The sequence below is a fragment of the Dendrobates tinctorius genome, unplaced genomic scaffold, assembly GCF_039654945.1.
Source record: "Dendrobates tinctorius isolate UK_male_01 unplaced genomic scaffold, ASM3965494v1 ptg000432c, whole genome shotgun sequence".
Taxonomy (NCBI): domain Eukaryota; kingdom Metazoa; phylum Chordata; class Amphibia; order Anura; family Dendrobatidae; genus Dendrobates; species Dendrobates tinctorius.
Window position 1 is genome coordinate 286,434 of NW_027362095.1, and position 6,000 is coordinate 292,433.

Sequence of the window (6,000 nt, forward strand, 5' to 3'; positions counted from 1 at the left end):
AATCATTTGATACATACATTCCGTATCACCACCGGGACTTGGCTTCGCTGCTCCTGCTCTTCGCCCTCACTAGTCCCTTCCGCAGAAGATGATGATGATGATGATGTCTTAAAAAAGTAGAAAAAAACGTAAGAGATTTGGAGAAGCAGCAGATATACTTACCAGATGCACGAAAATAATCACCTCACGGTCTGCTTGCGCCAATTCCTGCCGCGATGGGGAATACTCGGATTCTGAAGACATACTGCATGTAAAAATAATAAAAATCATTAGTACATACATAATTTAAAAGGACAGGCATATAATGTAATATACTCACATTCTTCGCTGATCAGATGGGTTCCTTGTTGACTGTCTGCTCTCCAATCTGTCAGTGTAGTAGTGGCAGAGTTTTGGCAGGCACCTCCTTTATATAGACTTTTTTTTTTTGACTTTAGAAGATTATAACTAGTACAACAAGTGGACACTACCAAAAAAACGCAGCGCTAAAAAAACGCTTACATGCGCATGCCAGTGCGCACGTATGCGCATCCATAGGCTATAATGGCCATTTTTAGCGCAAAACGTGCGCATACGTGCGCATGCGCTTTTTTGCAGGGACAAAAAATGCAACATGCTACGTCTGGAAAATACAAACGCACACCCCAAAAAAACGCAGCGCATGAAAATCGCATACGTGCGCTTACCAGCGCGCAGGTATGCGCACCCATGCTAAATATAGGGGAAAAAACGCATGCGCAGGTATGCGTTTTTTTCCCAGCGCAAAAAAACGCAAATGTGAAACCAGCCTTACCCTTTGGTATCCAAGCTTTTGACTTTCAGTTCTTGATCTCGATTGCTTGTTGTCACCACAGTAAGCGCTTGCATCCGGTTTCTGTAGTGTAGCGGTTATCACGTTCGTCTCACACGTAAAAGGTCCCCAGTTCGAAACTGGGCAGAAAAACAGCGTTCCTCTTGCAAACTAGCGCTTTTGACAATGAGTGCTTGATCTTTAATGCTTGCCATTACCACAGTAAACGCTCTTGTCTGGTTACTGTAGTGTAGTGATTGTCCTGTTTGCCATCCTCCTGAAAGTTCCCTGTTTTGATCCCGGGCAGAAACATGTGGCTTTTCTTTATTTTGATCACAAACGTATATTGTTGGCTTAATTAGCCTTAGTTAGCATATTCTATTGCTGGTTTAATGAGCATTACTTTTACCAATGTGATTATTTCTACCCGTTTTTGCTTTTGGCAAGCATGTGTGTTTTTGACAGTGTCTAAGTGTTCCTAATTCAAGTAACACCTGATAGGATCAAGGTGCGAAAGCAGGCATCTAGGTGCTTTTTCTTTTTGGCTTTTGGACAAAGGCATGAGAATGTTTTGTGGAGCATGGTTTTGTTTCCCTGTTTGTTCTTTTTCTCCAATAGCCTGACAAATGAAAGGTTCCTGTGTTGCAAAATGCACTTTGTCCTCTCTTCAGACATAGAGGAAGACCTCTTGACTTTGGCTGGATGTTTTTTTCTTTTTCAAGTTCATTTCAGCATGTTTAAACATCTTTAGCTTTGCATGGAGTTTCTGAAGTGTAGTGGTTGTCACATTCACCTCACACGCGAACGGTCCCCAGTTCGAAACTGGATAGAAGCATGACATTAGGCGTTGATATTAAAGCTTTTGACGTTGAGTCTTTGTTCTCGATGGCACGTCATGACCACAGTAACCTTCCTCAGCCGGTTTCTGTAGAGTAGTGGTTATCACGTTCGCCTAACGCGCGAAAGGTCCCCAGTTCGAAACTGGGCAGAAACACGCTGTTACCCTTTGGTAGCCAAGCTTTTGACTTTCAGTTCTTGATCTCGATTGCTTGTTGTCACCACAGTAAGAGCTTGCTTCCGGTTTCTGTAGTGTAGTGGTTATCACGTTTGCCTCCCACACGAAAGGTCCCCAGTTCGAAACTGGGCAGAAACACAGTTTTTTCTCTTGGAAAACGATCTTTTTGACTTTCAGTGCTTGTTCTTTATTGCTTGCCATGACCACAGCATTTTTTTGTTTATTTGAATCGGTTGGTTTCTGTAGTGTAGCGGTTATCACGTTCGCTTTACACGTGAAAGGTCCTCAGTTCGAAACTGGGCAGAAACACAGCGTTCCTCTTGCAAACTAGCACTTTTGACAATGAGTGCTTGATCTTTAATGCTTGCCATGACCACAGTAAATCCTCTTGTCTGGTTACTGTAGTGTAGTGATTGTCCTGTTTGCCATCCTCCTGAAAGTTCCCTGTTTTGATCCCGGGCAGAAACATGTGGCTTTTCTTTATTTTGATCACAAACGTATATTATTGGCTTAATTAGCCTTAGTTAGCATATTCTATTGCTGGTTTAATGAGCATTACTTTTACCAATGTGATTATTTCTACCCGTTTTTGCTTTTGGCAAGCATGTGTGTTTTTGACAGTGTCTAAGTGTTCCTAATTCAAGTAACACCTGATAGGATCAAGGTGCGAAAGCAGGCATCTAGGTGCTTTTTCTTTTTGGCTTTTGGACAAAGGCATGAGAATGTTTTGTGGAGCATGGTTTTGTTTCCCTATTTGTTCTTTTTCTCCAATAGCCTGACAAATGAAAGGTTCCTGTGTTGCAAAATGCACTTTGTCCTGTCTTCAGACATAGAGGAAGACCTCTTGACTTTGGCTGGCTGTTTTTTTCTTTTTCAAGTTCATTTCAGCATGTTTAAACATCTTTAGCTTTGCATGGAGTTTCTGAAGTGTAGTGGTTGTCACGTTCACCTCACACGCGAACGGTACCCAGTTCGAAACTGGATAGAAGCATGACATTAGGCGTTGATAATAAAGCTTTTGACGTTGAGTCTTTGTTCTCGATGGCTCGTCATGACCACAGAAACCTTCTGCAGCCGGTTTCTGTAGTGTAGTGGTTATCACATTCGCCTAACACGCGAAAGGTCCCCAGTTCGAAACTGGGCAGAAATACGCTGTTACCCTTTGGTATCCAAGCTTTTGACTTTCAGTTCTTGATCTCGATTGCTTGTTGTCACCACAGTAAGTGCTTGCATCCGCTTTCTGTAGTGTAGTGGTTATCACGTTTTTCTCACACGCGAAAGGTCCTCAGTTCGAAACTGGGCAAAAACACAGCTTTTTCTCTTGGAAAACGATCTTTTTGACTTTCAGTGCTTGTTCTTTATTGCTTGCCATGACCACAGCATTTTTTGTTTTTTTTAAATCAGTTGGTTTCTGTAGTGTAGCGGTTATCACGTTCGTTTTACACGCGAAAGGTCCTCAGTTCGAAACTGGGCAGAAACACAGCGTTTCTCTTGCAAACTTGCGCTTTTGACAATGAGTGCTTGATCTTTAATGCTTGCCATGACCGCAGTAAATGCTCTTGTCTGTTTACTGTAGTGTAGTGATTGTCCTGTTTGCCATCCTCCTGAAAGTTCCCTGTTTTGATCCCGGGCAGAAACATGTGGCTTTTCTTTATTTTGATCACAAACGTATATTGTTGGCTTAATTACCATTAGTTATCATATTCTATTGCTGGTTTAATGAGCATTACTTTTACCAATGTGATTATTTCTACCCGTTTTTGCTTTTGGCAAGCATGTGTGTTTTTGACAGTGTCTAAGTTTTCCTAATTCAAGTAACACCTGATAGGATCAAGGTGCGAAAGCAGGCATCTAGGTGCTTTTTCTTTTTGGCTTTTGGACAAAGGCATGAGAATGTTTTGTGGAGCATGGTTTTGTTTCCCTGTTTGTTCTTTTTCTCCAATAGCCTGACAAATGAAAGGTTCCTGTGTTGCAAACTGCACTTTGTCCTGTCTTCAGACATAGAGGAAGACCTCTTGACTTTGGCTAGATGTTTTTTTCTTTTTCAAGTGCATTTCAGCATGTTTAAACATCTTTAGCTTTGCATGGAGTTTCTGAAGTGTAGTGGTTGTCACGTTCACCTCACACGCGAACGGTCCCCAGTTCAAAACTGGGCAGAAACACAGCTTTTTCTCTTGCAAAACGATCTTTTTGACTTTCAGTGCTTGTTCTTTATTGCTTGCCAAGACCACAACATCTTTTGTTTGTTTGAATCGGTTGGTTTCTGTAGTGTAGCGGTTATCACGTTTGCTTTACACGCGAAAGGTCCTCAGTTCGAAACTGGGCAGAAACACAGCATTCCTCTTGCAAACTAGCGCTTTTGACAATGAGTGCTTGATCTTTAATGCTTGCCATGACCACAGTAAACGCTCTTGTCTGGTTACTGTAGTGTAATGATTGTCCTGTTTGCCATTCTCCTGAAAGTTCCCTTTTTTGATCCCGGGCAGAAACATGTGGCTTTTCTTTATTTGATTCACAAACGTATATTGTTGGCTTAATTAGCCTTAGTTAGCATATTCTATTGCTGGTTTAATGAGCATTACTTTTACCAATGTGATTATTTCTACCCGTTTTTGCTTTTGGCAAGCATGTGTGTTTTTGACAGTGTCTAAGTGTTCCTAATTCAAGTAACACCTGATAGGATCAAGGTGCGAAAGCAGGCATCTAGGTGCTTTTTCTTTTTGGCTTTTGGACAAAGGCATGAGAATGTTTTGTGGAGCATAGTTTTGTTTCCCTGTTTGTTCTTTTTCTCCAATAGCCTGACAAATGAAAGGTTCCTGTGTTGCAAAATGCACTTGGTCCTGTCTTCAGACATAGAGGAAGACCTCTTGACTTTGGCTGGCTGTTTTTTTCTTTTTCAAGTTCATTTCAGCATGTTTAAACATCTTTAGCTTTGCATGGAGTTTCTGAAGTGTAGTGGTTGTCACGTTCACCTCACACGCGAACGGTCCCCAGTTCGAAACTGGATAGAAGCATGACATTAGTCGTTGAAATTAAAGCTTTTGACGTTGAGTCTTTGTTCTCGATGGCTCGTCATGACCACAGTAACCTTCCGCAGCCAATTTCTGTAGTGTAGTGGTTATCACTAGAGTTGAGTGACTTTTGGTTTTTTAGGGTCGCGTTTCGTTTCGTGAAACCCGACTTTTCCAAAAGTCGGGTCGAGCAAGATCGTCCGATTAAAGGGAAAAGTCGGGGTCGTCCCGAAACACGAAACCCAATGTAAGTCAATGGGGAATAAAAGTCGGCAGTGAGAGGAGGACAGGAAACACACCAACAGTGCCCATTTGAATGCCAAAAACATCAATTCTTCTTACTTAAGCTTGTCAACCTTAATTAACTTCATAATATAAGTTACGCACTGAAAAATGGGTGTTATTTGGCTAAAGTTGTGGGGGGGGGGAGGGCTGGCTGCAGGTTTTCATGTGCCCTGGGCGAAAGAGCGCCCCTTTAACACATACCACAACTCATCATGCTCCGATACGGCAGATAAATAGCGGTATAGTACAATGAAAAATACCTCACTTTTTACATCTCATGACGAGGCCCATCTATTTCTCCATACAGAATCATTGGTCCCATATAATGTTTGAAACAGTATATGATGAGCTCCACATAATGCTACAGTATATGTTGGTCCCCATGGATGAAGCTCCACTGTCTTATGGGCCCAAATAATGCTCCAAACATAATGGGCCCCATTTCTAATGCTCTAGTGTATAATGGGCCCTGTAAATGCTGCTCCAGTGTCTGATGTCCACCTTTGGAATGTTCCAGTGTATGGTGGGCCCCATCTATCATTCTCCAGAGTATAGTGCTCCCCAAAAATTGCTGTCCCAACATTGAAAACAATCAAATAAGTCTCCTCGCTAGGGAATCCCTGTACTTGTCTGGACAGGTGCTGTAGCTTGCTTAACAGCTCGCCAGCCGTTCTCACGCCCAGTATGGATTGTACGTGATTGCACAAAGGTTAGAAAGGGTACCGTATCCCTGGATAACATGTATGGATAGCGTACACATTCAAAATATATGTCTATACAGCATGAGGCAGGCTCAGACGGTGTTAGGCCCAGTATGGATTGCACGTCATTGCACAAAGGTTAGAAAGGGTACCGTATCCCCGGATAACATGTATGGATAGCGTACACATTCAAAATAT

General features: G+C 42.2%; 5 non-coding genes across 5 annotated transcripts; all 5 read left to right on the top strand.

Moving 5' to 3' along the window:
• Positions 1–1,870: 1,870 nt before the first annotated feature.
• TRNAG-CCC (transfer RNA glycine (anticodon CCC)) lies at positions 1,871–1,943 on the top strand. Its single transcript has one exon. It is a non-coding gene; the product is annotated as a tRNA-Gly (tRNA).
• Positions 1,944–2,041: 98 nt separating this feature from the next.
• Positions 2,042–2,114, top strand: TRNAV-UAC (transfer RNA valine (anticodon UAC)). The gene has a single exon. It is a non-coding gene; the product is annotated as a tRNA-Val (tRNA).
• A 768-nt stretch (positions 2,115–2,882) lies between these two features.
• On the top strand, positions 2,883–2,955 carry TRNAV-AAC (transfer RNA valine (anticodon AAC)). The gene has a single exon. It is a non-coding gene; the product is annotated as a tRNA-Val (tRNA).
• Positions 2,956–3,212: 257 nt separating this feature from the next.
• Positions 3,213–3,285, top strand: TRNAV-UAC (transfer RNA valine (anticodon UAC)). Its single transcript has one exon. It is a non-coding gene; the product is annotated as a tRNA-Val (tRNA).
• A 779-nt stretch (positions 3,286–4,064) lies between these two features.
• Positions 4,065–4,137, top strand: TRNAV-UAC (transfer RNA valine (anticodon UAC)). Its single transcript has one exon. It is a non-coding gene; the product is annotated as a tRNA-Val (tRNA).
• The last annotated feature ends 1,863 nt before the right edge of the window (positions 4,138–6,000 follow it).